Source organism: Chiloscyllium plagiosum, unplaced genomic scaffold (assembly GCF_037043375.1).
Source record: "Chiloscyllium plagiosum isolate Xiang-an unplaced genomic scaffold, Cpla_swu_hap1 HiC_scaffold_37, whole genome shotgun sequence".
Lineage (NCBI taxonomy): Eukaryota > Metazoa > Chordata > Chondrichthyes > Orectolobiformes > Hemiscylliidae > Chiloscyllium > Chiloscyllium plagiosum.
Window position 1 is genome coordinate 7,414,909 of NW_028270175.1, and position 23,145 is coordinate 7,438,053.

At 41.3% G+C, this 23,145-nt stretch overlaps 1 protein-coding gene across 4 annotated transcripts in view; it reads right to left on the bottom strand.

Moving 5' to 3' along the window:
- The window catches only part of tmem201 (transmembrane protein 201), a 174,005-nt gene that overhangs the window by 85,077 nt on the left and 65,783 nt on the right, over nucleotides 1-23,145 (bottom strand). The gene's annotated exons all lie outside the window — the stretch shown is intronic.

Consider the following 23,145-nt stretch of genomic DNA (forward strand, 5'->3'; position numbering starts at 1 on the left):
CTCCTAAACTGCCCTCTGAAATCGCCTGGCAAGCGCTCCGTTCAAGGACAATTGAGAATGGGCATTAAATTCTGGCCTTGCCAGTAATGCCCACATTCCATGAATAAGTTGAGGAAAAATTACCAACAGCCAGCAACTAATTAAAGTTTTTTATTCCCCAGATAATCTTCAATCACTTAATAGAATTATAATGGAATTCAATTTTGTAGGTCAGTGCAAACTTTAAATAATTACAGAATAAGGCACACTGTTTAATCACTAACAGTTCTATCTTACAGAAGTCTAACTTAAAGTTTAGACATTATTCTGATCTTCCCATGTAAACTGTGAGCTTTACGAGGTAGAAGACTGCAGATGCTGGAAATCAGAGTCAAGAGTGTGGTGCTAGAAAAGCACAGCCGGTCAGGCAGCATCCCAGGAGCAGGAGAATTGACTTTTTGGGCAAAGCCCTTCATCAGGAATGAGGAATAACTTTATAAAGGTAGCCAACACTCCAGATGGGTGGAACACAACAGCTATGGCCCAAACTGGTTACTGTATTTCCTACATTACAACAGCGACTCACCAAAGGCATTTAGTAAGTAAGGCACTTTATAAATGCAAACTCTTTTACAATTAATTGGTAAATAAACATGCATTTATCACACACCTTAACCCCAAGGTATTTTATGTCAAACAGAATGTTTAAATTAACTACATTTCAAATAAAGATTTTAGTGGACTTGTACACAAGGTCTCAAACAGACATTTTTTGTAAAACTAGTTTATAGTTATGAAAGTATTTAAGAAAATTTTTTCTATATGTTTTGAATTCAATTTGAATGAGTCAGCTTTTAATGGAATGAAAATGTAGAGAATGTTACAAAGGGCATGTACCTCAAACTCATTTCTTTAACTACTGAAGCATAAATGTAACATGGATTACAAAAAAAAAATAATAGCACTTCTCAATTTTATTTGCAGAGTCATCCAGAAGCAAATGAAAGCTGTTTAAGATTGGCATATTGTGTTGGGCAGCGCGTCACAGGCAGTTAGCAATAGTTCCCAATTTTTCAAAAAATGGCAGTCCATCACAAAAGACAACTTTCCATCCATCCCAACTCCATCGTGGAGTTTGCACATTCTCCCAGTGTCTGCGTGGGTTGCCTCTGGGTGCTCTGATTTCCTCCCACAATCCAAAGATGTGCAGGTCAGGTGAATTGGCCATGCTAAATTGCCCGTAGTGTTATTAATCAGGGGTAAACGTAGCGAAATGGGTCTGGGTGGGCTACTCTTTGCAGGGTCGGTGTGGGCTTGTTGGGCTGAGTGGCCTGTTTCCACACTGTAGGGAATCTAATCTAATCTAATCTACACTTCTTGCTGCCTCACAAAGGCAGCCAAAGACTACTCCTGTCCTGGTTATAATCCCTTCCGTCAGGCAGAACATACAAAAGCTTAAATACAAACTAACAGGTTCAAGAACACAGTTTCTTCCTTGCCGTTATTAAATTTCTGAATGGACCCCTCAAATTTTAAATCTAATGTTGACCTTGCTTACTGTGCACTTTCTCCACAACTGTAACTTTGCATTCTTCACTGTTCTCTTACCCGGTGAATTTTGTATGGTATGGTCAGCCCGCACTGCAGGCAAAACAAAACTACTCACTACCTAGGTAAATGTGAAAATAATCAAACCAAAATATTGAGAGAGAAACTATGTGATACAAATAAATGATCATAGCAGACAAATTTTAATGACAAGAAAGGTTTGGGATAGCACACTCCACTGGACATCTGAACCTATTTGAAGTGGGCGTAGGATATGTCAGCTGTAGACAACGGAATTCAACAACAATTTATATCTATATAGCACTTTTAATGTAGTAATAAGGCTCAAAGTGCTTCACAGTACCACAGAATTGCACAACAGCTGCTAATTTGCAAAACCCTTGTAATTCATGCGTTGCCTCTCATCCCCCTACTTGCCCCACACAACCCATTGGAACCATTCTTTTGAAAATATTGCCTCCTCCCACACTTCATCCTACTCTCACAGCTGTCACTTGATTTCCAAGTGAATTCCTCAAAAATAATAACCTGCAATTAGAAAAAGCTTTAAATACTATTAAAATAATTTATATGGCATCGACCAATTGCTATATTTAATACAGAATTCCACTGGCTGCAGATGTTCACAGACAAAGGAAAAATATTTGAGTTAAATTGCAAATCAGAGGTTAGAATGGAACAGGCACGTATTCCTATAATCCAATAGCAATGATGCCTACTGAGGTCTTATTACCAAAGGCTGTATTTTAGCACACTACTTTGACATTGGCTTGGTAGTTGCTGCAGCATGCTAATATCTCAATTAACATGTGTTTTCCCATTCATTATTGAATGACACAGAGTCATCTCAAGTAAAAAGTGTGCATTGGGATACTAATGCATTTTAAGTTAATCACAGTCCACATCTGGTATAATTGAATCGTTTTGGAACAGTAGGTTAATGTATGTAGGTTCGCTCGCTGAGCTGGAAGATTCGGTTTCAGACGTTTCGTCATAGGCAACATCATCAGTGAGACTCCGGATGAAGTACTGGTAGTCTGGCCCACTTCTTACTTATGTGTTTAGGTTTCCTTGGGGTGGTGACATCATTTCATGCAGTGGCGCCATTTCCTGTTTTTCTTGGGGGGGGGGGGGGGGTGCAGAAGAGAGGAGAAGAGAAAGAGGGGTATGTGTGTGGTGAACGGGATTCAACTCAATAGGTTTGTTGAGAGATGAATTCCTAGAAGCGTGGCATTCCAACTGGAACTGTATCAACAAACGGTGACTTGGATCCCATTACCACCCTTCCCAAGAAAAAGAACAGGAAAGGAGGTCACTACAGGAAATGACATTAGCAACCCAACAAAACCTAAACAAATAAAATGTGGGCCATACCATTCAGAGGCTCACTGATGTTACCTAGTATGGTGATGAAATGTCTGAAACTGAACCTTCCAGATCAGTGAGCAAACCTACATCCAGAACCTCAACCTCAGCTAAAAATCTTCTCAAAACTCACTAACATTAGGTTCGTATTATGTAGGCTTGCAAACCATTCCACAAATGAACGGTTTTGAGAGGCCCCAAGACCGCAATCTGGGGACTTTAAATCAGAAGCATTTTCATCTTGTTAAGCAACAACAAGACGACATACTGTAGACTCAAAGACAAAGGAACATTCTTCTGTGGATCAGTATACGGTTTCAGATGTCAGTTGTGTCAAAGGCATGCACGTGCAGAAATTCTTTCAGAAACCTGTTCTGTAATATCCTCTTCGCCATGAAGTCACTAGAATTTGGTTCATTCCATCTTTAAACTCTGACCGACTAGTGAATTATTTATTGGTTGTCCAGCTAATAAACACACACATCACCGATCTCCAACATCCTAGCAGCTTCTGGGAACAACTGGCCCTAATTGGCCAGGCAGGAATCAACAATCAAGCATCTGGAGAAAAGCGCAACCTCACCAAAAGAGCCCTCGAACCATGGACTGGTTACAGCTGAAATGAGCCCAAGAAAAGTTTTAAGTACTTTCTGCAACAAACTCCATTCCACACCATTCATTAAGCAACCTGAAAAAAAAAGGTCAATGTGCTCTCCATGTACAAATATAATTTGGTTCATTGCTGCAGGCCACTGTGCTGATCCGGCAGTCCCACTTTGGATTCAGGACTCCTATTAAAATAAAATTAGCTGAGTTTATAACTTACCCGGCACTGGGTGCATCAAATCCTTCACCCTGTGCTTCAAAGACCAACAAACTGACATGGCACTTGGGGCATGCACGCTGCTCTGGGGGCACGGGGTTAAGTAAACTCACTTGATCCAAGTCTACAGGAAGTCATGCACATCCGACAACAGATTATTGACCTGAAACATTCATCCAACTCCCTCTCTTCCCAAAGATGTTGCCCTGACCTGCTGAGTATTTCCAGCGTTGTGCTTGCCAACATCTGTTATTGCTTTCTGTACATGTGGTTCTCAGTGCACGTGTGGGGGTGTAGGGCAGGAATAAGGAGGCTTTCCCCTCTATTAAACCAACTTTTTGAAATATTCATTCACAGGATGAGGGCATTACTGGCTAGGTCAACATTCACTGCCTATCCCTAATAACCTAGAAGGCAGTTAAGAATCAACCACGTGTGTGTCATGTGTAGGATAGACTAGGTAAGGATGGCAGCTTCCTTCCACCAAAAGGACTAAATTGGGTTTTTCTGACAATTGACAACAGATTCATTGTCATCATTAGATTCTTCATTCTAGATTTTTTATTTTAAATTAAATTCAAATTCCACCATCTGCCATGGGGCGATTCAAACCCAGGTCCCTGAACATTGCTCGAGTCTCTGGAGTAACAGAGACCACTAGGAATAATACCACTAGGCCAATCCCTCCCCAGATAGGTACAAAAACAAAAAGCATTGCTGGCAAAATTGTTAAGTGTAGAGCAAGGTTAGTGTGTGCAGTCACTGCAGAACTACTCCCATTTCAGAAATACCAATAACAGAACAGTCAAGGATTCCACCTTCAACGGCAATAAAAGATGGTTAATAAATTCTGTTCTTGCCAATAAAGACCGCATTCCGTGAATAAAAGGAAAGCCTCTGTTCTAGGGGTATCTTATTCACAACTGGCAGGTCAGGTGGAGACACTTGGGTTAATACTTGCTGTTCTTCCCACTGTCACCTCTTTTTAAAATGAAAACACTTTATGCCATTATTTGCAGTGAATAAGAGGCTTACCTCTATCAATGTCCTACCAACAAAATATGACAGGGAGAGAAAGAAACTAACCGAAGTTTCCAGGGAATTGACTGTAGATGCAATCTACATGTGGTGAGATGTCAGAGATGATTGGGCTCAGCCAGATCAGGCAGACAAGACAGTGCAAGTGCCCGTTGGACAGAGGTAAGAACAAACAGAAAAGTGTCAGCTGAGGACATTCAGCCCATGGTCTGTCGCAGCCAGGTCTAATTTTCCAGTCCTTGGTCTGGAGCTTACCGTAATCTTGCTTATTCTCCTCGGAGCAGAGAAGACTAAGGTGACCTGCTTGAGGTGTTGAAAATTATGAACAAATTTGACAGGGTAACAGGAGGATATTTTGTTTTCACTAGTTGGTCAATTACTAGGGGTCACAATTTCACAATTGTCAGCAAGAGAGGTGGGATGAGGAGAAACTTCTTGCCTCAAAGTTGATAAGGTTTAGAATGTGCTGTCTGGGAGAGCAAAGGAGATTAATTCCATCTGAGGTTTCAAAAGAGAGCTGGATATATATTAGAGGGTTACAAGAAGATAGGGCTGGAGAATGGGACTAGCTAATAGTTCTTTTCGGAGCTGGTACAGACATGATGCGTCAAATGGCCTCTTTCTGAAGTGTAAAATTCTATGTTTCTAAAAGGATTTAAATTAGGTGTTTGTTGGGGCAGCCTACAGAGGAAAACATAATACAGTAATAAGCCTGTCAGAAAGGCTATAGTCAACATTAAAGGGCATAGGGGAATGTAATAACATAGCACAAAACTTGGAAGCTCATCCATTCCAACACCAAGTAGCAACCATCTCCACCTGTGCCCTAACCATGATTCAGCGATTGATGGCCGATAATTTCTACAGCCCCATAAGCCACTCCACCTCGGAGTATCACAGTGGAAGTTCACACAAGGAAAGTGCAAGGTCAGCTTGCCGTCATCACAGCATTCCAGCACAACAGATCATCGACAGATTGTTAATGTGGCACAGGGTGGGGGTGGGGACTGACAGAGGCTCCTCGGTGCAAGAACCTTTATTTTCTCAGTAAGGGAACATCCAGCATCCTAACCCCCTCTGGCCCAGATGTGGCCCATCAGTCAGCTTGCACATCCAGACAGATGATGCAGTCTGCAGAGGCATCTTCCAGGCAGAGTTGCTTAAGATTGCCTGTCAACAGACAAAGCAGTCAGCTTGCACTTCCACACTGCAATACACCAACTACATGGGAGGAATTGGGAAAGTCATATGGAAGACAGGCGCAAAAGGAACTTATAAGTGCTTGCTGTGTGCAATACACAATTTCACTTATAAATGTGACGTGGAATGTTTATGTTGTGATGACTTCTATCTTTTACACTGCGGTCAAGCAGACTGAGATTTTCTGAACTGGAGAAAAGGAAAGGAATGAGACAGTTGGTGAATGGAATTTGAGTTTGAAGTTACATCCAACTTCTCAATAGGAGACAGTGAGGTCTGCAGATGCTGGAGATCAGAGTCGAGAGTGTGTTGATGGAAAAGCACAGCAGGTCAGGAGCATCCAAGGAACAGGTAAATCAGCGTTTTGGGCCAGAGCCCTTCATCAGGAATGAGGCTGGGAGCTTGGGGGGTGGAGATCTCTCAAATAACCTTGTCCAGAAAGGACATGAAGGTCCTCTGTATAGCTGCTGGGAAGGGTAGACCCTTCCTGAGGTTTGCAAGGTCCAACAGACGATCACAAATCCTGACCAGCACTCTCCCAAGAACATTCCAGTCACGTACAGTTTCAATGCTTGATGACATTCCATGGCTTTCATTGTACACGGGATTGTTCATAACATGACTGATATCCCTGGAGTGTACAATCAGAGAGAGTCCTAGTCATCTTGCAGCCATCCTACACTCAACTGGGACAGGGGATCCTCTAGATCAAAGGCATCAAAGCTACTGCTGCGATAACACATTGACCCACATTAGTTGGGCATTGAGTGAGTGAAATTCTTTTTGATTCTGCAGTCAGCATGCAGTACTCCCTGGACAATATCACTGCAATGAACTGCACCCTGCGACACACACAAACCTTCACTCAGTGAATACATTTGCTTACTCCACCTATTTATTTCTAAGATTGAATGAAGTGTAACTGGCTGTCCTTGCATGGGGCTTTTGTGCCCTCTCTAACACAACAGTGGACAACAAATTGAAAAATATCCCTTAACTCCGGTCTGGAAAATCGTACACTTTGGGGAGAATCCAAAACTAGGCTCCATAAATACAACTAAGAAATAAACAAATCCAACTGTGGTTAGAATACTTGCTACTGCAGGAAGTTGTCAAGACAAATAGTGTCCATGTTTTCAAAGGAATATCTGACAAATGCATGAAAGAAGAGGAAATAAATAGGGTTGCCTTATGTACAGTATAAATTGCAGAACAGACTTGAGGGTCAAATTGCCTGTGCCTGTTCTGTATAATCTATATAACCAGCACTGTTGTCAGATTGTAAACTACTATCCAGTCTAAGTTGCAATGTACTCCAGTAGAACACTGAAGGTCAAAATAATCATCTTTACCTCCACCAAATAAACCACAAGCTCACTTGTGTCTTGTCCCGGTCCCTCCACTACTTCTCTTCTGCACAGAAAGGAAAAGGAGGCGTTTTTAATAAGAATGTAATCATCAGCTCATCGCCAAGGATGTCAAATGAATCGCAAATGATTTACAAACAGAGTGGGGTCACAAAGGAAGAGGAAGCAGCAGAGAAAATGGATGACTGATTATAACAGACTGGGAAGGTGATGACCCAATGAATTAATGAAAAAGGCAAGAACACGGGTAGACAAAGTAATCATTTAATTTGCTGAAATCATCTCTCAATGACAGCAAGTTGTAAAGATGCAGTAATTTAAAGCCACAAGTGGTCATAAATTTAGTTTAGAAATCAAGTAGCATTAGGGAAATTCAAAATCCATGAGAACTCTTGCACTAACAAGTCACATCACAGAAGAGACTTGTAAACCTATATAATATAATCTAAATCCTACCCATAAGCATTTTCAATATCAGTTTGCTTAAATCAGAAGGTGGTAGGCTCAATCTCACTTCTGTACTAAACTAGGCTGGCATGCCAACATAGAATTTGCAATCCTTTTGTCAAAGTGTAAACTCTGGTGAACTGTAAAGTTTCCACAATTCCAGTTAGTGTGTGTTTTAACATAACACAAAACAGATTAATTGGTCATTCAACCACCCACTTGAGGAAATCTTGCTGATTGCAATATGGATACAGAGTAGCTAATGGTCTAAAAGTGAGATGGAAAAAAATGAATCAGTCACATGGACTTGAAGAAATTGCCTACACAGCAGCGATCAGCATGTGAGAACTTGCAAATTAGCAGACATAGGTCACTCCGCCCCTCAAGCCTGCTCCCATATTCAAGAGGGTCATGGCTGATCATCCATTTCAATGCCTTTTGCCACCCCAGTACCTCCATATTGATTCACATAATAGAAATCTGTCAACCTCTGCTTTAGTCAGCCAATGACTGGGCTTCCACAGCCTCCTGCAGTACAGAATTCCAAACATTTACCACTCAGATCATAGGGATCTTTGAAGATATCTGTTTGGAGATGTTACTACACACCTCTGGAGTTGGGGGGGGGGGGGGGGGGGGGGGGGGGGGGGGAGAGAGAGCGAGAGCGAGCACGAGAGAGAGAGAGAGTGCGAGAGAGAGTGCGTGAGTGAGAACCCCAGATCGTAGGGGCTCTACCACTGTGCCACATGGACCCTACTATTTGCTTAATGACTAAGGACATCAAACAGACAGCAGTTTGGAATTACCACTTGCTCAGTTTACAAACTAACCAACAAAATGAAGTGGCTGGTTAGTTGGGTGCGTAAACATTTGTGGTGGGGTCAGGTGTTGGCATTGTGGAGAACAAAGTCACAGTTTTGTTTTTGAAAAGCTTTTTGCTCAGGCATGAGTATGCAAACAGTAGTGATTAAAACATGCTTATCCATCAGAAGCTAGTAAAAGCCTTTTTTGGTCTAAAGCCTGATTAAATATTTGGAAAACTCTGCAAGTCAATAATAGCCAAACATTTTGGTGCCACATGGAGTTACTGTAATGAGATCAGGAATATCTGGTTGGACAAACTGTTTCTGTCACCCATGGTTTTTGTTCTCCTACAGCTCCAGTCAAGAGTATAAATAATTGTGCCATCAACATTCCCAAAAATAGATGAAACAGATCAAACAGATGAAAGACTCAACAGACAATCAAGGTATTTTTCAATGTATAATTTCAGTTACATTACACTTTAAATTTTTGCTATAAATTCTGTGCCTTAGGATTGAGTCCTCCACTATCACCTGAAGGAGCGACGCTCCGAAAGCTAGTGTGCTTCCAATTAAACCTGTTGGACTGTAATCTGGTGTTGTGAGATTTTTAACCCAAAAATAAAGGCAGACTGTGGCAACTGCATAAATAACCTAGATGTTTCATGACAGTACCCAGGTCACAAACCAAACAATGTTAGCAAATGAATTACAATAGCTATCGTTTGTCTATGAAAAACGAATTACAGAAATCAAACCATTTTAACAAGGTATATGCATTTACCTAAAGTGCAACTTACAATTTAAAAGCATACCTATAAAATGCCAATAACTCAGTTAACTACATATTTGCCAGTCAATAGCTTCACCCAACAATGCACAGCCTGACATGCTTGCACAATAAATTTTCCACCCATATTAAAGCACGTTTCCTTACCAGTCTAGTTACTTTGTTCTTCCACAAACGCCGAGCTGAAAATTCTGAACACTATGCTGGAATGACTGTTAACGGGAAAGAAGAGTAGAAAGTTTCCACATTGTCAAAACCAAAGCAAACTTAGTTCAGGTATAGTACAAATTTAACGTGACGCAGTAGGTATGGCCGTCTATATAACCCCAGCTCAAACTGCTGTTTGACGGTCATCATCCCAAAACAACAATGGTTTGTATTCACTGATGGCATTCAATCTGATCATTTCCTGTTCTTATTCCAAAATGAAGTGGTTACAACACTTTACATCACCCAACCAAAGAAAAGCAACCATCTTCTGATAAGTCCAGGTTGGATCCACACCTTGGACAGTGAAGGAACAAATCAGCCCTCAACACTGCACTGCTTCTGGCTCAACATTAAAAATCACACAACATCAGGTTATAGTCCAACAGGTTGACTTGGAAGCAATAGCTTTCAGAGCACCGCTCCTTCAGCGGGTGGTTGTGGAGTAGAAAATCGTAAGACACAGAATTTATAGCAAAAGTTTAGTGTGATGTAACTGAAATTATATATTGAAAAAGACCTGGATTGTTTGTTAAGTCTCTTATCTTTTAGAATGAACATGCTGGTTTCAGTTCTTTCATATGTTAATGGCACCAGGAGCTTGACCCAGAACACCTCAGTCCAACACTGGCATCTCCAAATCTAGCTCAAAAGGTTTTCACGCTATACCATCAGCTCAAAACTCCAATTTAGCACCAAAATCCTGAAGTGACTGACGAACATATCAATGATAAGCAAGTATTACTACTACTAATCATACTGAAAATGAGCCTGAGTATCCCAAGTAGCACCCACAATCCCAGACAGGAAGTGCCAATGTGACCAGAAGCTATCATTATCCTGTTCATGATGAAAGTCCCCACATGTGCACTCCCCATTAGGGTATCTGCCAATTATTCATGCACTGACAACACTGAAGCCACTTTTAAACAGGTTTCATCCTTGCACGTGCAGAACATTGAGTCTATGCCAATTATATCTACAGTCTGCTTCAGTGACTACTGTGACACTCAATAAATTATGTTTATAACAGGTTATTTCTCAGTGCCAATCTGCACAACTGCCTGGGGGCTCCACTGGCTTTTAAACAAAGAAAAAAGATAAACTATGAATAGTGGATACTTAAGGAGTCAATGCCTTCATTTATAACAGATTGTATTTACATTTTCCACAAAAAATGGGGAGTCAGTCGTGTAGTGGCGATATCACTGGATTAGTCATCCAGAAAACCAGGCCAATACCATATGGGCTCAAATCCCACAAGAGCAGAGGGTCAAATTTGAGTTTGATAAAAATCTGGAATCAAAAACTATGTGACCACTGCCAAATATTGTAAAAAACCCAATTTGATTCACTTAATGTCCTTCAGAGGCCTTACCTAGTCTGGCCAGCAAGTGACTTCAGACCCACAATAATGTGGTAGACTCTTAATTGCTCTTTGGGTAATTATGGATGGGCTAGGAATGATGGTCCAAGTCAATGAGCCCATATTCCATGAATGAATAATAAAAAAAAACTGAAACCAGAATGCAAAAAATGAACTCCCATTCACCCATCATGTGTGCAGGTTGACCGATCTTAGCTCCTGGTCTGGTAATGCTTGATTTTAACCTTCTCATCCTTTTGATTAAGGCCCTGCAACATTCTCAGCTCTACAAGTCTCAGCACTCTGCACTCCTCCAACTCTGACTCATTGCAACTTAGTCACCAAGTAATACAAGAGGGAATTCAGAAGAAATACTTTCACTCAGCGAGGGATAAGAATGCCAAATTCACTCCTGCTGGGAGTGGCTTAAAGCTCATCTATACAAACAAAGGGAAACTCGACAAGCCCATGAGAGATGGGGATAAAAGTTCATGAAAATAGATTAACATAAAATTGGAGAAAGCTTGGGTGCAGCGTAAACTTCTGCCTGACTAATTAGCTTGTTTATTTTGTGGTCTACCCTACAGAATGCTATATAAAGTGCATTGCTCCATTACTGACTGTAGGGCCTTCAGCTGTATATTCCCAAACTCTGATCCCCTCAATAAGCTTTTCTAGCACTCCACTTCTCTTCCTTTAAAAAGGTAGGTGGGTCTTTAAGTTTTCCTTGTCAGCAAGCTTTCACTCACCAGTTCCTGCATTTTTTTTTTTAAAAAGATTAAGCTTCCTACTGTCCTTCGGCCCAACAAGTCCACACCGACCCTCCGAAGAGTAACTCACCCAGACCCATTTCCCTCTGATTAATGCATCGAACACTATTGGTAATTTGGCACATCTAAATTGAGTTGCACATCTTTGAATTGTGGGATGAACTGGACCACCCCAAGGAAACCCACGCAGACACAGGGAGAATGTGCAAATTCCACACGGACAGTTGCCCAAGGCTGGAATTGAACCCAAATTCCTGGTGCTGTCAGGCAGCAGTGCTAACCACTGAGCCACCTTACCACCCTCACGGTGTCAACTTCTTTGTCTGATTATGCTTCAGTACACCATGCCAACGTTAAGCAATGCTGAAGGCAAACAAACTACTAGAGGGTCACTATAATTGAAATGCTAAATGAAACGTTGTCTCTCCACAAGTGCTGCCAGACTCGCTGAGTTTCCCCAGCAACTTCTGTTTCTTTTGCAAAACAACTAGCACTGGCTTATGTACCAATGCACTTATTTATTGACGCATCCTGGCCAGAGGCTACAGTTTAAAAGTCTGGAAAGCTAATATGCAAACTCCCTTTGTGAAAACCTCATTAATAAGTACATTAATTTATCCCATCTTAACCAGTGACTCAGGAGTTTAGACAATTAACTTGTCTAAAGTTAATTTGATTTTATGCAAACAAATGCAAGTAAGCTTTCTGCAAAACTAATTACCAAAAAAATTAAAACAAAAAAGTTTGACTTCAAAGCAATTTGTTTCGGCAGAATTTTAAAATGTTTTTGAAATTTGTAGAACAGCTATAAAAAAAAAGAATTGTCAACAGTCTTAAGAAAAGACTTTAATTATGAAGAGCAAAACAACCAGAAACAGACAGCAGAGAAAAATCAAGTATAGCAGCAGGTAGCTGATGAAATGCCCATATTCACATCGAACGAGAGACTCCCAACAGTGAGGATTGAGTGTTTATAAAATTTCCACTGACCCCAAAATTTCTAACCCAACCCAAATGCAATTTGCTGCAATGGGATTTCTTCTCTAAAGCCATTTCAAAGTTCCTCACATCTCTGTCTACTGCACAGTGATTCATTCACAAAATTAAGTCTTTACACAGGTCAGAATGTAGACATGTACCGAATGACTGAACTGAGTATCAGGTTGAGGAGGGTGGGGGAGAAGAAAGACACCTTCATGAGTTGTATAGCTCACTTAAGAAAGTGTGGAATGAAGTGTGGATTTTTAACAAACACTACGTGTTGTATAAATAAATTATTAACACAATGCTACCCCCAGTTGGTGTTGCAGGTTCTACAAGAATCAAATCAGATTCTGGGGACAATTTTTCATTTTTGTTTCCAGAATGAAGGCCTTTGGGAACAGGAATAGTAGCTTAGTGCTTCTTTGTACAAAGACAAAGTCAGTTATTCAGTGGAAGAATTACACAGTAAGAGTATGGTTTCATTTATAGTCCTAAACACACATTGATTACAAATATGAAACAAATACAAACATTTTGGCTGGTCAGGGTGCTCATTATAGAGCCATCAACAGTTACCTCAACATTCACCTCTATTTATCCCAATTCAGATGAACTGAAGAATTCTCATTATTTATCAGTTAATTATGATTCCATGCAGCTACACTGTAATAAGCAGATAACTAGTACATTTCTGAGCAATCATATTATCAACGTGTTCAGTGATGTTACTGTACACTTTTGAAGCAGGTGAAACTTGTCCTTAGGCCTCCTGGATCACAGATCGGGATACACTCAGCATCATAAATGCCACTTTTAAAAATCTACAAAGAGAAAAAAGTAACTACTGGTAGTAGAAGTACTACATTCCAAACCTATTCACACAACCTAGCACAGGTTGAAAGATATTGATTGAGCTCAGCATGCATCTATTGGTGACACTAACCGTAAACTGTTTTTGATTCTAACTTGCCACGTTTTCAGACAATAGACAACCTGCCAGTAGTGAAATTGCCAAGTTAAACGTAACAGGGTGAAGTCTCAGCAGACAATGTAAAGGAGCCAATGACCAGCTTTCAGTGAGAGCACTCAGCAGGAAATGCAATAGCCGTACAGATGATTCTGCTATTGCTACGTATGCTTCTCCTGGACCAATCTTTTGTTTATTTTAACTAAAGACTAAATGGGTCATTGCCCTCTCCCCTCGTTATTTAATCATTACTGCCTTCCACTGTAACACAGGCATGCCCCTTTTGTCAGATGGCACTGTACTTGGTTATCAACAGCTTGCCCACTTTGTAGTTCCTTTCACTGCAACTCCCAGAGACTGGCCACTTGCCAGAGCCAGAAGTCAGCAGCATTGCCAGTGGCAAAAGATGACTGAGCCAAACTAACAAAATCTGCCAACATTCCTTGCTGGTTTGAAGCTTTCGTAAACCCAGGCAATTTATCGAAAATGTAATCCAGTCCCTGATTACACCATCACCAGCTTCAGTCACATTAGTCTGCAGACATTAAATTCCAAACAGAGCCACAGATTCATATTCCCCATTCCAGCCAAGCCATTCACTGCCAACTCTCAGTTCTCAGCTACTTAGAAGATATTACTTTGTACATTCCACTATGACGAGGTCACAGCAAAAAGAATACAAAAAAATGAGCCAACAACAGAAACTCCCCAATATGAGGAGAGATGAGTGGGCATCAGCAAAGGCTCAATGACCTGAATACTTGGCCTAGAAAGAAAAAAATGTAAGATGATAAATAAGATCATAAAAATGGAGGAATACTGATTCCATTGATTAAATACTTTCTTTCATCTCTACCAATATCAGCAATTGCAGTATTGGAGTTAGGCAATTAGTCACTTCCTCAATTATGTGAAACAGCATATAATGCAACAAAAAAAATCTTTCTGCTGTTAAGTCCTAAAAGGTGCTTTTATATGAATGAGCAACACCCCCCACCCACATATAACATCAAAAAAAGTTTTTTTTATGTAGTAGATTATCTTATACATGGTCTAGTGTTCCTTCCCTTAAATGAGCTGATAATTCTCAGTCAGTGGCTGCCATAAATAACTACGTGCACTGAAGCTCCTATGTTAGAGGGGCTCTTGTGGCACAGTGGTAGTGTTCCTACCTGAGGTAGGAGACTCAGGTTCATATCCCCACCTGCTTCAGAGGTGTCATGACATCTCTGAGCAGGTTGATAAGAACAAACCAAAAAGCACCTATGTATTGCATGGTGCAGTACCGACATTCACTTCCTCCACTTGCACCTAGACTGAGGGAAGGTTACCATTTTGTAGCCAAATGTGACGGTGAAAACATGCCTGGGAATAAGAGGCCACCCAGGAACAATGGAAAAGGGAAGAAAAAAAAAGTCAAGGATTGGAAAAGAGTAAATCTGGTGGCGACGTCCATCGGCAAAATTTCAGAAACCCTTCAGGCACACAATCAGGTTTTGTTGAGGGGCCCCGCACAATCTTTCACAAAATAATTACAGCACTGTCCTAATGGGAGCCATTAAAAACACAATCTCAGTGAAAATCTAACTACAAAAATGGAAATTATTGTGAGTTTACGAGGCTGCGTAAAATTAACAAGTAGTTTGAAAGAATTATAGATTATTCCACCTCAAAACATACACGGAGCTGAAAAACAGAATTGCTGGACGGGCAATCCAATTATTATCCTTGAACATTAAGTATAATTTACTTATATAACCCAATGGTGTAATTAATTATATCCAGGTTACACAAGAGAGACCTGGATTCAGAACTTTCCACCAGATTATTAAATTGCTGTGTGAAAACAGCTTATAATAATTTTCAAGTGCTTACCTCATGCATCCACTTAGGTGACAGATATAACATGTGCAATTGAATACTGTAGCAAAAAGTCAGCATGCTTGAAGAGATTAGGATGCATTATTTTATTGGCTACACTTCAGTACATTGATGCATATAATAAAAGAAGGCACACTATAAAGAACAAATGTCAAATGCAGTAAATGTAGGGTTTTAAATTAACAGATACAGAACTTCTCATTATTCAAATTATCTGAACCAGTGTTTGGAAAGTGCTAATTTTTTATTTTGCTGCTTAGTCTCTCAATTCAATTATTAGTACAAACCATTTCAGCACAAAAGCAACATTGGAACAAAATCTGCTTCTGAACATTCATCGCCCTCTAGATGTGTGGATCAAAATTAAACTCTGATGGAAACTGGACAGGTTATTGGTCCATTCATTTGTACTCTCTACATTTTCTTTCCAGGCAAGACAGCATTACCATTCTCTTTAGCATCTCTCAATAAAAACTCTTTACTCAGTTGTTTAGATGCCCATCACCAGAAGTCAGAACCTTGACAAGGTTTCCTCCAGATTCTCCTAAACATTTAGTCCCAGTTCAGCACAGCCTTAATGAGAAACAATACAGTCCACTGCAAAGCTGATATTTTATGGATTGGGCCAGGTGATGGGTAACCATAGCTTCATATAAACAAGTTTAGCGTCACCTGGTTGGAAGCAATGAAACAAAGACCTCACTGACCTCAGCCTTCATTTAGAACAATAGCCAGGAAGGGGATTATGTAGAAGTCACCAAAAACCATTATGTGGCTGTCGCAAAGACATAATAAAAAACTGGATCACATCAGTAATGGGGTTGATTTAATTCTAGGAGAAAAAGTGAGGACTGCAGATGCTGGAGATCAGAGCTGAAAATGTGTTGCTGGAAAAGCGCAGGTCAGGCAGCATCCAAGGAGCAGGAGAATCGACGTTTCGGGCATGAGCCCTTCTTCAGGAGGAGAAGGGCTCATGCCCAAAACCTTGATTTAATTCAAGACAGCAATAGCTTTGATGGCATGGAGTACAGCTTTTGAGTTGCAAGTGTAATCATATCATGATTCCAATTTTGCCTTTGAGAAACGTAGGCATGGTGGGACAATAACACCTGGATTCACATGGTTAAAGACGTTGGGTTCATTCCTAGATTTGAAATGAACGCCATTCACAAATTTGATGCAATCAAACTTGGGCACATTAAGTACAAAAACATTAGGAGGCATCATTAAAAGTACAGTCTTTATCCCACACCAAGGTTAATTGGTATGGACAATGTTAAGTTATTGAAGGGGCAAATACAACTAAGAGTGCCTTTAATATAAAAAAAAAGGCTTTAGGTACGACAGAAAGACAGAGGAGTTTAGATCAATGGTGTAGTGGAGTGTGGAGCCAAAGGAGGCCTGGGAATACACATGAAGTTGGGTTAGGAAGTAAGCATCCTGAGCGAATTGTAGGTCCACCAGATGTTAGAGATGGAGAAATGCAAGGGACTTAAAAACAAAAACATCAAACTTTAAATTATGCACCAACTTAAGTCAACAGGAATAGGAAGAGCAGATGATGGGACTTGATGCAGAGGGGTATGGGCAACTGAGGAACAGATTTGAAAATTGGTAGCTTGGTAAATAGTGAGGATGACAGCTGTAAATTTATGGAAGTATCAAGAGACTGATCAAGTAGACAGGGCTATTGGGAGGGCTGACAAGGCAAAGCATCATGAACTTTTAAGTGGCAGGACACTGGAAAGCAGAGGTTCAGAGGGACCTTGACATGTATGTCCACCGATCGCTGAGGGTAGCAAAGCAGGTAGATATAAGTGGTTAAAAGGTGGTACACAGGATGCTTGTCTTTCTTAGCAGAGGCACAGAACACAAGGGGAGGGAAGTTTTGCTGGAACTATACAGAATAACTGGAGTGCTACCTGCAGTTCTTCTCAGCATGCAATTGTACTCAAGATGGTGCACAGGAGCTTTACCAGGATGCTGCCTGGGTTGGCGAATCTGAGCGACGAGGAAAGATTGGTTAGGCTGGATTGGTTTCCTTGGAGCAGTGAAGGTTGAGACAGGACCCTTTTGAGGTGTATATGATAAATGGGCTTGGACAGTAGAAGATGGGTCACTAACATGGGGCACAGATTTAAGGCAAGAGATAGAAGGCCAAAAGGAGAACGGAGGAAATCTATTTCTCCCAGGGAGCAGTGGGAGTCTGGAATTCAACACTTAAAAAAGGTGAGCCGAGTCAGACATTCATAACATTGAAGCAGTATTTAGATATTCACTTGCATTGCCACAGCTTCAAGACCTATGGGCAAGAGGGGGAAAATAGGATTAGTCTAGTCAGATCTTTGACTGCTACAAGTACGATGGGCCAAGTGGCCTCCTTTTGTGCTGCAAATGTCTATGAGTTTAAGGCTCGAGTGTGTGAAGAGGAGGCTGGCAGAGAACACTAATAGTTAACGCTAAGGTGATAAGGACACAAATGTCAGGTCATAGAGATGTACAGCATGGAAACAGACCCTTTGGTCCAACTCGCCCAGAGATCCTAAACCAAAACAGCACTTGGCTCATATCCCTCTAAACCCTTCCCACTCATACCCATCCAGATGCCTTTTAAATGCTGTAATTGTACCAGCCTTCACTTCCTCTGGCAGCTCATTCCCTGCGTAAAAAGGTTGCCCCTTAGGTCCCTTTTAAATCTTTCCCCTTTCACATTAAACCCATGCCCTCTAGTTCTGGACTCCCCCACCCCACAGAAAAGACTTTGTCTATTTATCCTATCCATGCCCCTCATGATTTTATAAACCTCTATAAAGGTCACCCCTCAGCCTCTGACGCTCCAGGGAAAACAGCTCTCGCCTAATTCAATCTCTCCCTATAGCTCAAATCCTCCAACCCTGGCAACATCCTTGAAAGGGTTCAGAAAAGTTTCATAACATCCTTCTGATAGGAAGGAGACTAGAATTGCACACAATATTCCAAAAGTGGCCTAACCAATGTCCTGTAGAACTGCAACATGACCTCTCAACTCCTGTACTCAATACTCTGACCAATAAAGGAAAGCATACCAAACGCCCTTCTTCACTATCCTGTGACTCTACTTTCAAGGAACCATGAATCTGTACTTCAAGGTCTTTGTTCAGCAACACTTCCTAGGATCTTACCATTAAGTGTACAAGGATTGCCCTGATTTGCTTTTCCAAAATGCAACACCTCGCATTTATCTAAATTAAACTCCATCTGCCATTCTGCAGCCCATTGGCCCATCTGATCAAGTTCCTGTTGTAATCTAAGGTAACCTTCTTCGCTGTCCCCTACACCCCCAAGTTTGGTGTCATCTGCAAACTTACTTACTATACCTCTTGTGCTCGCATCCAAATCATTTACATAAAAGAGCAGCAGTGGACCCAGCACCAATCCTTGTGGCACTCCACTGGTCACAGGCCTCCAGTCTGAACAGCAACCCTCCACCACCACCCTCTATCTTCCACCTTTGCGCCAGTTCTGTATCCAAATGGCTAGTTCTCCCTGTATTCCATGATATCTAACCAGTCTCCCACGAGGAACCTTGTCGACCATCCTACTGAAACATATAGATCATGCCTACTTTTCTGCCCTCAATCCTTTGTTACTTCAAAAAAATTTAATCAAGTTTGTGAGCCATGATTTCCCACACACAAAGTTATGCTGACTATCCCTAATCAGTCCTTGCCTTTCCAAAGGCATGTAAATCCTGTCCTGTAGGTTTCCCTCCGTGGGCGGCACAGTGGCACAGTGGTTAGCACTGCTGCCTCACAGCGCCAGAGACCTGGGTTCAATTCCCGCCTCATGCGACTGACTGTGTGGAGCTTGCATGTTCTCCCCGTGTCTGCATGGGTTTCCTCCAGGTTTCCTCCCACAATCCTCCCAGGTGAATTGGCTGTGCTAAATTGCCCGTAGTGTTAGGTAAGGGGTAAATGTCGGGGTATGGGTGGGTTGCGCTTCGGCGGGTCAGTGTGGACTTGTTGGGCCGAAGGGCCTGTTTCCACACTGTAATGTAATCTGTAATCTAATCTAAGTTGCCCATCACTGACGTCAGGCTCACTGGTCTATAGTTCCCTGGCTTGTCCTTACCACCTTTCTTAAATAGTGGCACCACGTTAACCTACCTCCAGTCTTCCAGCACCTCACCTGTGACTAGTGATGATACAAATATCACAGCAAAGGGCTCAGCAATCACATCTATAGCTTCCCACAGAGTTCTAGGATACACCTGATCAGGTCCTGGGGATTTATCCACTTATGTGCTTCAAGACATGCAGCACCACCACCTCTGTAATATGGACATTTTAAGATGTCGCCATCTATTTCCCCACATTCTGTATCTTCCATATCCTCCTTCACAGTGAACACTGATGCAAATACTCATTTAGTATCTCCCCCATCACCTGTGGCTCCACACATGGGCTGCCTTGCTGATCTCTGAAGGCCCTGTTCTCTCCCTAGTTACCCTTTTGTCCTTAAATGTATTTATAAAATCCCTTTGGCAAATATGGTTAAGGGGAATCCAAAGCTATCTCCTGTCCCCTTTTTGCCCTCCTGATTTCCCTCTTAAGTATACTCCGACTGCCTGTATACTCTTCTCAGGATTCACTCACTCTCTCCTGTCTATACCTGACATATGTTTCTTTCTTTTTCTTATCCAAAACCTCAATTTTTCTAGTCATCCAGCTTTCCCTTTAACTCTAAACAGGTATACACTGTCTCTGGACTCACTCATTTTTGAAGGCTTCACATTTGAGCCGCCCCTCTACCTACTAATATCTGCCCCCAATCAACCTTTGAAAGTTCTTGCCTAATACCATCAAAATTAGCCTTCTTCCAGTTTAAGATCTGGTCTATCCTTTTCCATCACTATTTTAAATCTAATAGAACTATGGTCGCTGGCCCCAAAGTGCTCCCCCCACTGACACCTCAGTCACCTGCCCTGCCTTATTTCCCCAAGAGTAGATCAAGTTTTGCACCCTCTCTAGGAGGTACATCCACATACTGAACCAGAAAGTTTTGTACACACAAATTCCTCTCCATCTAAACCCTTAACACTATGACAGTTCCAGTCTCTGTCTGGAAAGTTAAAATCCCCTACCATAACCACTATTATTCTTACAGATAACTGAAATTTCCTTACAAATTTGTTTCTCCATTTCCTGCTATTAGGGGGTCTATAATACAGTCCCAATAAGGTGATCATCCCTTTCTTATTTCTCAGTCCCACCCAAATAACTTCCCTGGTTATATTCTCAAATATATGTCCCAGCAACAGACAGTTAAAACAAGCTGGAAGTTGTCAGCTTTCCTGATACAAAGCAAATAGTTTCTGAAACTCAGCATGGTAACAAAGAGGACACTAAAAAGAGACAAACAGTCCAGAAACATGGACATCAAGAAAAAAACTGGACAGCTTCTGAAAAATGAATGATTTGAAGGAAAAACAAGGCAGCAGTATAAAATCAAGCTATTCTTCTTCTTCACCCTTGTCACTAAGACCTAGAAACATACCAAGATGTGAATAATCGGTACAAGCCCATGACAACCTACGAAGAACTGGTAAAGACGACCATAAGACACAGGAGTGGAAGCAAGGCCATTCGACCCATTGAGTCCATTCCGCCATTCAATGGTGGCTAATGGGCATTTCAATGCCACTTACCTGCACTCTCCCCACATCCCGTAATTCCTTGCAAGATTAAGAATTTATCAATCTCTGCCCTGAAGACATTTAACCCCTCGGCCTCCACGGCGCTCATTACAATTTCACATCCTTAGGGACAGCATCTCAGCACAGGTCACAACTTAACAAGCTCAAATGCTTGGAACTTGAAGCTCATGACTAGAAAGATTATAGCTGTCACTTTTGATACTGGAGGCCAAGTCTCCGTCTGTTTCCTGAAGAAAATAAAGACTCCTATCACATTCACTATCAAAGAACTTCCATCACGTTTGTCACAACTGGATTTTAGTCCCTTAGATTCCAGATTTCGGCCTGATCATACTTGTCCAGAAAACAAGTCTGTATTTCAGTGGTTCAAAACAGAGCTGCTATTGCAAGCAAAACACTCAATGTCTGTCACTTTAGAATAGGTTTATGTAACAGACATGCCTGAATGCTTCAGAGTCCCTCAGGGTAAGCTTTTCAAAGTTAATGTCAAACGTCAGTGCAGCTTTGAAAGTAGCCCCCAAGATTGATAGGCTTTTCCTGTGCCAGAGGAACGCCTATATAAAAATTGAAGCAAGGCTCCTAGTGCACACTCTTCCCAAACAAGGATTAGTACTGAGCATATACTCGTGCAGGTTAGGTACTTTATTGTCCATAGATTTTGTGGTCTCGGTCAAGGATGCCAGCTCTCCTCAAAATAAACTGGCAACCAATTGCAAAATTACTCCCATTGGATAAAGGAGCAGCACTGCTTAGTTGCACAAGTGTAACATTCCCACATCAACACTGACGTGTGTGAGGGGGTGTGTGCGCGCGCACGTGTGTGTGGGGGGGTGGGGGGGGTTTAAAAAATTCTCAATTACTTTCAAAGCAGTGAAGAACTAAGCCGAAATCAGACACATTACTTTAACAATCTAACTTAGAACCCATTAGAAATTCATACCAACTGCCAATCAGCCTTCCAGTCAGTATTGAGGGGAAAACCAAGAACCAATAGAGCCAGAATGGGGAATTAAAACCTTTGAAGATAAGTTTTTTTTAAAAAAGTTTGATTCTCTTCCATTTTGTCTTCCCTATAGTGGAGCCCATGTTAAGCCAACATGTTAAGAAAACTTGCAAGTGAACTGGAAGAATGCTTGCATTTATGGAATGCATTAATTTGAGACACTAAAAACTATTTATTTCATAAAATTTGAAAACACTCGAGGTGTTGCCACTGGATTTACATTGATGGTCTTCGTCAGTTGAGGGGGAACTGTTGGTCATGATAAGCTTAACACTGAAGCATCAGAATGATTGATTAAAAATGAACCACACTGTCTACGTGCCAATGGAAGCCTCCCTCCAACTCCAAAATTCCAACTCCTGTGCGCAGAACAAGTAACAATATAGCACATCCAAAGTAATGCGGGACTGAACATGCATTATGCCTCTGTCAAATGTAGGCAGAGGGAAAAAAAGTTACTGGAGCTGATTACTGTCAAAATTTAGAAGCCTTGCACAGAAAAATCTGAGAATGTAGAATCAGAGCAAGAGGCTCTTTAGCCCATTGAGTCTGCCTTGCTAAACCTATGCTGGTCCCACTTTCCAGCACTTGGTCAATTGCCTTGAACATTATGACACTTGGAGTGCTCATCCAAGTACTTTTCAAAAAAAAAAGAGAAGTCCAACTCCTGTAACTCAGACCACTTATCTAACTAAAGTTCTCTACAGCTCGAACATAATCTTCCTGCTGTTATAATGTATGCCAGACTGATAAAGGAAAGGGTGTTGTATGCCTTAACTACCCTATTATCCCATTCTTTCAGTTTCAAGGTTTTGTGGACAAGTACCCCAAGATCTCAGTTCCTCAACTTCCTAGTGTCCTACTGCTCATCAAGTGCTCCCTTGTCTTGTT